The sequence below is a fragment of the Mixophyes fleayi genome, chromosome 7, assembly GCF_038048845.1.
Source record: "Mixophyes fleayi isolate aMixFle1 chromosome 7, aMixFle1.hap1, whole genome shotgun sequence".
NCBI lineage: Eukaryota > Metazoa > Chordata > Amphibia > Anura > Limnodynastidae > Mixophyes > Mixophyes fleayi.
The window spans coordinates 33,577,727-33,587,039 of NC_134408.1; the positions used below are offsets into that span (position 1 = coordinate 33,577,727).

Here is a 9,313-nt window from a genome sequence, read left to right on the forward strand (position 1 = left end):
CCTCTCTCACGCTGTCCCCCTCCTGCTGTCACCCTCCTCTGCCCCGCTGTCCCCCTCCTGCTGTCACCCTCCTCTGCCCCGCTGTCACTCTCCTGCTGTCACCCTCCTCTGCCACACTCCTCTGCTCCGCTGTCACCCTCCTCTGCCTCGCTGTCACGATCCCTCTAACTCCTCTGCCGCGGGCCAGCCATATTAAAAAAAAAAAAAAAAAACACAGTAACTTACCAATCCGCCGGGCGCCGGGACCCAGCAGCAGCTGTCACTGAATATCGTCAGTGACAGCTGCTGCAGGAGAGAGGAGTCTACTGGGTCCCGGCGCCCAGCGGATTGGTAAGTTACTGTGTTCTTTCTTTTTTTTTTTCATATGGCTGGCCCGCGGCACCCCAGTGACAGAGCCGCGGCGCACAGTTTGGGAACCGCTGGGCTAGGGGATAGTGTGATAGACCAAGTGAGATCATTACAGTGGTGGGGGAGAGCATGGAAGAAATCTATGATAAGGGCATAGGCTGACCGAAGAGGGCGTGAAGGATTATGCATGGAGTGGTGGTTGGTGATGTAGGGAGCAGTGGATTCTATCGGGTAAGGGGAGCCAGTGTAAGACTTGGCAGAGAGAGGAGGCAGATGTGGGGCTGCGAGAGGGAAGATATGTTTAGCTGCAGCATTAAATACAGATCGATTGCCATGAGTATACCTATGTCAGAACAAATATTTCAGCTTTCAGCCCTTTTTGCTTTCTATGTAGTTCTTGTGGCATGCTAAACACATTTAATAAAAAAAAAGTCAGAATAAAAAACAAAAACATTTCTATGGCATAATATAAACTGGCACTAGCATACACTGCTGTGTGCTTTTACAATGCAGCATGTTATATTCAAAGCATTTGTTTTTCCAATTCAAACTAAAAAAACTAGGTCAGCACATGACATATCGGACCTTCAAAAAAAAAAAAAAAAAATTAAGGTGTTTACACATAGCAAACAGATTCTAGCTATCAAGTACATTCGAGAAAATGATAGCTAGAGTCTGATTGGTTGCTGTGGGCAACACCTCCACTTCCCTTTTTAAAAAGTTTGATAAATCTACCCCCATGTTTTTTCTTTATTTTTGTCCTATGTTTAGTGCACTCCTGAAACGCAAGATTAAATGCAACAGTAAATGAGCCCAAATAATTCAAGAGATAAGTGATGTGTAATACTTGTGAGTGCACTATTCATTTACGTTGAAGATAAAACACACTTATTGTCAAGCGCACATAAGCCACATCTAAACCTTGTCGTAACCACCTTGCTTTCTCCTAACTTGGAGTTGCTTGGAGTTTCATTATTTGCAACTTTGCTTCTTTATCTGCTTTCACACATAGCGCCAGAAATATTATGTGGCAATTTAAAGAATGTCAGAGTACATGTTGTGGATATTTTTTTATTTTTTATTATTATATTTCACAATCACTTGACTGTTAGATTTGTTATTGAGAATTAAAAAACAAAATGCAACAACATCAATTACATATTGTTTATTTATAAAGTGCACTACATTACACATCGCTGTTCAGGCAACATTTAATCTTTAAAATCAGTCCCAGAACCATTGGAGCTTAGTATCTGACTTTTCGAACACAAACACAGCTCTACCAGTGAGTTTTTGAACTGTGGGATGAAACCCAAGCAAACACAGGAAGAACATAAGGGGAGCTGAATTCAATTTACACCTTAAAAGTAGGCATACATTGGACTTGTGAAAGTTACACAATTTTCATAGTATGCAGAGTCACAGGAATATTAAGATGTCTGCGAGGTCGCATAGTACACAAATTGAGGACATTGAACGAAGACACGACTAAAGTTTAGGATACAGTAAAAGTGTATCCACTCAGAAGAGAAGCCAGTCATCAATGTAATGCCTTTTTATACAGGAGTCTTCTGACTAACCCCCCTTAAGGCAAACCAGCACCCACACTACTAGACTAGCATCGGCAAAAGCAGGGGTGCTATATGCTAAATTACCTAGAAGGAACAGGTTCTCCAAAACTAAAAAATGCTCTGGGGATTTCCTATGCCCTGCTTTCACCCCCCTACATACAACATAGGGGCATGCAATACACCTTACTGTATATTGGCTACGTCAGCACCACAGCTTCCGCCTCTCTAAACAGAGAGGCGCAATGGTCAGATATGTGTAACTCTGCATACAGACTTGGACGTACGCACTTACTGCGCATGCGCTCTGCACGAGATAGACACTGCACAACAGATATGGCCCTGGTTGAAGCCAAACTCATGGTCTCATCACTATTTGGGAACAATGCTAACCACCATGTCATCAAGATTGTTAGACCCTTAAACATATCTGCAAACTAAAATTATTGTCATCAATGTTCAATTAGTGCAATAATGTAAATCTTCAAATAATAATCCTTCAAACGCTCACCTTTTCAAGCTCACTTATCCTACCACCTCCTGACCAACTCCTCTTCCTTCGCCCATCATCTACAGTTTATCTCAGTTAGTACTACTGTCTCTCACCACCCCTTCCTCTAGAATGTAAACTCAACGCAGGCACTCTCTACCTATTGTCTCATATCTGTCTACTGTGAATCCCTCGTACGTCATGTCATTTTACTACATTCATTCATGTCCCCATAGCATTACTCACTCACCTGTGCTTATGTGCATAACCTCATCTCTGTGATTTAATTGCTGTAAATGGCGCTACAGAATCTGTGGTGTCTTATAAATAATTTCATGTCAGAACGTGATAGAAATGACAGATCACCAATTATAGTCTATAATGAGATTATCGCTGACGAAAGAGGCACCCTTTGTATTGATAGACATTATTTCTCAAATATAGAAGCATGACAAACTAGAAAGTTAAACGCTGCCATTGATGTTTATATATTGCAATACACAGCCAATTCAGAAATGAGGTAAAAAAAATGTTTATGGTGAAGTTGTCAAAACAGCTGAGCTGACGTACAACGCTGTATAAAAACCCTTACACAAGAACAATAAATGCATGTTAATACCACATTGTTAAAATAAATACATGATCCCCGTTCAACTGCTATATGTAATATCCAAGATCAGCAAGTCAATATCCATCTCATTATTATTCATCTGAATAAAAGGATTGATGAAATGATCAGATAAGTACCTACACTGAACTTGCACCATTTATGTGTATGATATTAATTACAGCCTATGTCTAAAGTCTATGAATGCTTCCATCAATGCAGTATAATCAATAATATAAAACCATATGAAATTTGTAAGAGGCCGACACATCAGATATTAAAATACAGAAATGTATGTCCCCCATCTTTAGCAGTCTGGGGTACACCGTCCAGTTCCCAGCTTTTGGTAGAACTGGCAACTTCCACCTTAACACTTTACAGCAAGCAGCCGTTCATCTTTATAGTTCCCATTCATGGAAGAACTGGACTACTCTCTCAGCCCAGGGCCAGCTTCAGGTACACCCTGCCAGAATTAGGGGGGAGATTGGCTAATTATAATCCACCAATTTGAGGACAAGGTAAAACAAAATTTACAAGAGGCCTTACAGCTCAGGGCCTAACCAGACATTATACCCCAGGACCAATTCTACTTTATAGGAGTTTGAAAAATGTTGTATCTTAATGTTATGTTTTAGGATGCATAAAGCAGACAGGTGGGTCACATCATAGACCCATTTAGCAGTTGTTTTTTTCCCTATGTTTAAGTACTTGCAATAGCAGCCTGGGCCCCCTGAGACCACAGCCCCTGGGACAGATCTAGCAAAGTACAAAGTGAGAGTATTAAGTTCAGTAATACAGGCTGGAGAACGGGTAATGGGGACATGAACTCGGGTGATGGACCCTCTTCTGACGTCACATCCGGCTCCCCGCACTTAGCAGGGCAGCGCCACATTGACCAGACGTCCTTCAATACATCTGGGTACAGCCAGCAGCTCCCAGCCCGGGGTCTAGTACATTAGTGGTCGGTCTTACCCCCTTACCACAAGCCGTGCTCAGCGCTGGTTACCGGTACACAGTAACCGCCGGCGCTCTCCGGCCGGCTGTATGTAGCAGTGCTGATGGGCGGGGCCTCAGTGCTGCACGTGCCGCAGGGGCGGCACCTCATATAGATGTCGGGAGTGGTGATGACGTCAGAGAGGCGGGAATGGGGCGTGTGCAGGGCGAGCCTTGTACCCGTGCTCCAGCCATAGCCAGGCATGGTGGGGGCAGCTTCCACATAGTGTGTAAAGGACGCACTGTTGTCGGGCTGCAGACCTGTTCATTTATATATGCAGTGCATTAATGTATATATCACACAGTGCATGTCAAAAGTAATTCTGTAAATTATGGTGGGCTTATTGTACTACAGAAACAATGTACAGCATATGTGTATATGTATAGATAGATATGCAGCATAGTGAATACTTAAAGCCGCTGTTGGGCTATTTGTCACAAACTCAGAGTATTGCTTACTGGTTTTGGCACTACTCACCAAAGAGGCGCGCAGTCTAACATGTTCCAGGTCTTCACCAGGAACCCCCGCAAAGAAGTATGGTCTTAGCTGCGGGAGACACGCAGGTCGCGGTCCTCAGAGGGAGCAACCAGTGAAGCGAAAGGATGAAAGCGGTGTCAGGCAGGCCGGGTCAGAACCGAGAGATCAGGAGATGCCACAGGGAGAATCCAAATCCGTAGTCAGGGGCTAGACGGGTCAGATATCAGGAGTGCAGAAGAGAATGGTCAATAACAAGCCGAGGTCAATTCACAGGGAGCACAGAATAGGGGTAGTCAGGAACAAGCCGGGTAATACACTGGAGTCACAGGAAGAATACAACAAGAATGCTGGAGCTAGGATGGGACCTAATACTCTGGCACTCATTAGGTGCCAGAGTCAGACTTTTATAGGAGGAGACTGGGGGCAGAACTACCTACGGCGGCGGTGACGCTGAACACCACCGCCGGATACTGTGGATCGCGTCCCGTTGCTTAGCTGCTGGGACCCGGAAGTGACGACCGGTGCCTAGCAACCGGCCGTCTATGAGCGGAAACAGGCGTCCGTTCCTGTGCGGAGGACGCGACACAGGGACAGCGCGTGACACTATTAGAAGAATCTTGGTCATTACCAATTTCTTAAGGCTGCTGTTAATAATTTAAAATTCTGTTCTGTGTCTACCATGGTAACCACAGTCATATGGCATATGCATACCTCCCAACTGTCCCAATTGCAGCAGGACAGTCCTGGTTTCAGTGGGATTGTCCCGCTGGAATCGGGACAGTTGGGAGATATGCACTTCAAAATTGACTTACTGTGACGTCCTAATCACCATCCGGTCCCCATACAGCCCATGCGCAGAACACAAGAGCAACCCCTGCGATACACAAGTCAGAACTCTGTTGTGTTACCATGCAGATAGGTGGAGCGGAGATTGGCTTAGCAGGGGGCGTGTCTTAATTTGTCCCGCTTTCAGGACTTAAATTTTTGGGAGGTATGCACATGCTGTAGTGAGCAGAGAGACAATGGGACACCCATGCGAACTCTGTCTGCTCCGTAAAATCCTCCTACCCCCTCTGCCATCACATGGCATGCTCAGAGCTGTGAGTATGCCTGTGTAATTGGCAGCTAAACTTACAACCTCTGGAGAGAAAAGGAGATAATGATTTGTAGAAAGACATCTAAGAAAATGCATGCTTAAAAGGTGCTGGATTAATGTGCACTAAGATAAAAACTATACATGGCACAACTAAATAATGTGCACTGCATTATAAATTATATACCAAACATATACTTGGGTGCAACTTTCCTTTAAAATGCATCTATAGTGTCACATACGCCACATAGTGTACCTTCCAACTGTCCCTGCTTAGGCAGGACAGTCCAAATTACAGTGTGTTGTATTGAAAGAGTGTTTTTAGGGAAAGTGGCTAGAAGCAACCCAGCGCTTTGGAAGTGCTGGCACACCTCAAGGCAATGTGTAGCATTCAGTGCCCCTTTCTCATAATCTCGTCAAAGTAGCGGCATGCGCACAATATCCCAATTAGGTTAATTTAAACATTGGGAGGTGCGAACCTCTATATATACAATAGGGCTTCATGTACCTTCACTACCACCTAGATATAATACCTTTATATAGTCTCGCATGCAACCCAGTAGCCTAATCTCTCATCTGTTGAGCTTGGGGATGTAGAGAATGGGGTGACGTTCCAGGAAAGTCATCTTAGCTAATAGACTGGGTAGCATAAGATGATTGCCAAAGTTCATAGCGAGAGAGTGAGACATAGTCTAAAACGGTAACACGGTGTGACCATGAAAGTTGGCAGGTAAATAGATATTTACCTTTGGTTAGGAAGAAAGGCCAGCGCTAACTGTAGCATTTAGAAGTAGGGTGACTGAAGCTTAGCTAAGTAAATACTGAATGCAATGTATTTTCTTTGTAGCAGTTGCGCCACCAGTAGACTTTTTCTTCTTTTTTCTCCAGAGAAGCTCATGTAAACTTTGACTTCCACCGCCCCAAAATGATGCAAGGCCACTCACTTAAGTTTTTTTGTTTTTACGTATTATTTTTATATTACGATGGATTACAAATATAATGAAGTATAAACTCTTATTGTTAGTATATTATTTAGTTCAGGAACACAGGCTTTGACATCTGTTAATGTCAGGGCTGTTTATCAGCAGGGACTTGCCCAGTTGGATACCCTGTTCCAAAGAGAGTCAGGCATCAAACTTGGACTCCTTGCACTTTGCTGGATAGCGTTAATCAGTGCTGGAGACAAACCAGACGTCTTCCGTTCACACCAGATGTTGTCCCAATAGTAATTGTGGGTAGCACTGGCCATACAAAATAATCGCCTTTTCTGCATTTGGATGTGAAATTTTTTAGTGTTTGGCGATGGATTTTGACCTTAAGTGTTCCCACTCCTATTCCAACTTAGCAATGGACAATATAATAAATCGTCCCATAGAAATACCGCAGTAATAGAAAGTGAATGTATGGCAGTATGTCTTAATTTCCTTCCTGTGTAATCAGGGTCTATCAGATATGTGATATCAGTATAGGGATGAGCAATATTTGCCATTTTTGTGTGTTTTCTACCACTGGATATTTACCGGGATTTATATCGCTATAACAATATATTTTTTAATATCGTTTTAGTGGTGGAATTTTTGTTATCAGTCAACTCTACCACACAGCATATTGAACTGACAGTCATTGTACCAGCTCTATTCATAGGGGAGATTCAATTATCTGCGATGTTCCAGAGAACATCACGGCTGCGCATTTTTACCGTTAGTACGGTAAAAATATCTGCTCATTTTTGCTCACCTATATATGGGGCGCAAGCAAAAAGGAATGGATATTTCACTAAGAAAATACGCACAAGTTGTCTCCACGGCCGTACCGGAGATACATTGTGCGTATTTTTTTTCTAATTGAATCTCCCCCATAGACAATAAAGGCTTTGAAATGCAAATTTATAAATGCAGGGCAGAATGGCAAAGGAAAAATGGAACTCAAAGATTGTATCACTGGAACTTTGTACATTGAAACTCCATTCATGCTAAATTTTGCTGGAGCTTTGCTGACCTCTACTATCCACCAAGAGAGCAGTTTAGTGGGTTTGACATCATCCAGCAGGATGGGTAAGTAAATCATTGGGGCTGCTACCAGAGATCTGGGCTTCTGCTTTGCAAATCCAGCAGCAATCACGTTTGCGTTATACAGTATGTGTGGACAACATAATAAAGCAGTGTTGTAGCCCCATGGGTCACTTTCACATTCAGAGCCTCGTGTAGAGTTCAACACAATTTCCGTCTAATACGCAGAGGGAAACTGTATCCCAAAAAAGATATATTTTACACAGGTATGTTGAGCCAGACGAATCTGAGTTGATCGTCATCACTATCAGTTCGTAACTTACACTAGTGATCCTGCACGCGCAAGTTTCCCATCTCCTGACAGACGCATATACGTCTGATTCTCAGTCTACAAAAGTCGCATTTCCTCCCACACACCCTTACGCGCCCCCTCCTTCTTCCGTTCCACCCCTTCCATTGTAAGGGGCCGTAAACGACCATAAGCGCAGGCTGCGACTCAGTTTACATCATTCTTGCCAACTTTTTAAACCTCTGCTCCGGAAGATCCTGGAGCAGTGGTCATGTGACACGGGGTATGAGGGGGCGTGGCGGCACTATTGCGTCAGCATAGCCCCCTCCCTGCTATGAAATTGCGTCATTAAGCCCTGCCTCCATCGCGTCCGGGAGAATGCCTGCTCTTCCGGGAGTCCTGGAGGAATCCCCAATATTCGGGAGCGTCCCGGGATAGTAGGCAAGTATGGTCTACATATGGTCTCATCCGTAACTACTGCTTTGTGGGTATGCACAGAAATAAAAAAACATATATGCTGAAAATGTTATTTGTTTCCAGCTCTACGCGAGGCCCTCAGTGAAGATTTTTAAGCCATAGCTATAAAAACAACTTTTAATTTTTGTAGGTTCCCATTGTAATATCCCTACCTGCATATGATAAACATACAATGACAGTGGGTGCAGTTTTAATCTCTCCTCGCCGTTGCAGTGTCCTTGAGTGAAAGATCACACTTTACCCTTCATGACGGTGACTCATTAAGACCTTGTAAACACACACTTTAAAGCCTTAACGTGCACTCTTAAAGCCTGTTAAACTTGCTTTGACGCCGACAGTCCCAAAAATAATGTAAGCTAATTTGCCTGTATGCACACACTGTCTGGCAAGCTCTGTCAAGTTTGCTTTGTTTTGTGTCAGTTTTTACGTTACTTGCTACGTTCCGAAGCGTTAAGTAAAATAAAAGGAACACTCAATAAGTTCTCAACTCCTGTTTGTGTGTACTAAATAAGTAAAGTTATAATCCTTAACATCACAATCAAACATTCAGCTGTTTATAGCTGGTTACACTGACCCTGTTTTATATCCAAATACTTCTAGTGACCAAGTACTAGGTAAAAATGAAGAGCAGGTATTTACCCCTTCCTCCCGTCTCTCCGTCTCATCCATGTGTCTGTCTGTCTTCCCCTCCCTTTAGATTGTTCGCTCCTTTGAGCAGGGCTCTCCTACCTTCTGTTTCCATCACTTTTAACTGCGCTCTCCAGCTACTCAGCTCACCTCCTCTCAGTCCCTCTGCCCTCTGTCTCCTCTCGCTTCTCTCCGCTCCCCTCAGTGACTCTCAACCTGTCATCCGTGCCCACCCTCTTGGGCCATAGTTACCTGCCTGTACTCACTTTTCCCCTCCCTCCCTCTCTTTCATGCTGTGCCTGAGCCCCCAGAGTTATAGTGCTTACTGTTACTT

General features: G+C 43.7%; 1 protein-coding gene across 1 annotated transcript in view; it reads right to left on the bottom strand.

The window, feature by feature from the left end:
- The window catches only part of SUN1 (Sad1 and UNC84 domain containing 1), a 45,086-nt gene extending 41,015 nt beyond the window's left edge, over positions 1-4,071 (bottom strand). Inside the window, exon 1 of the mRNA XM_075179636.1 lies at positions 3,994-4,071. The gene's annotated coding sequence lies outside the window, so the exon portion shown is untranslated. The remainder of the gene's footprint in view (positions 1-3,993) is intronic.
- Between the last annotated feature and the right edge of the window lie 5,242 nt (positions 4,072-9,313).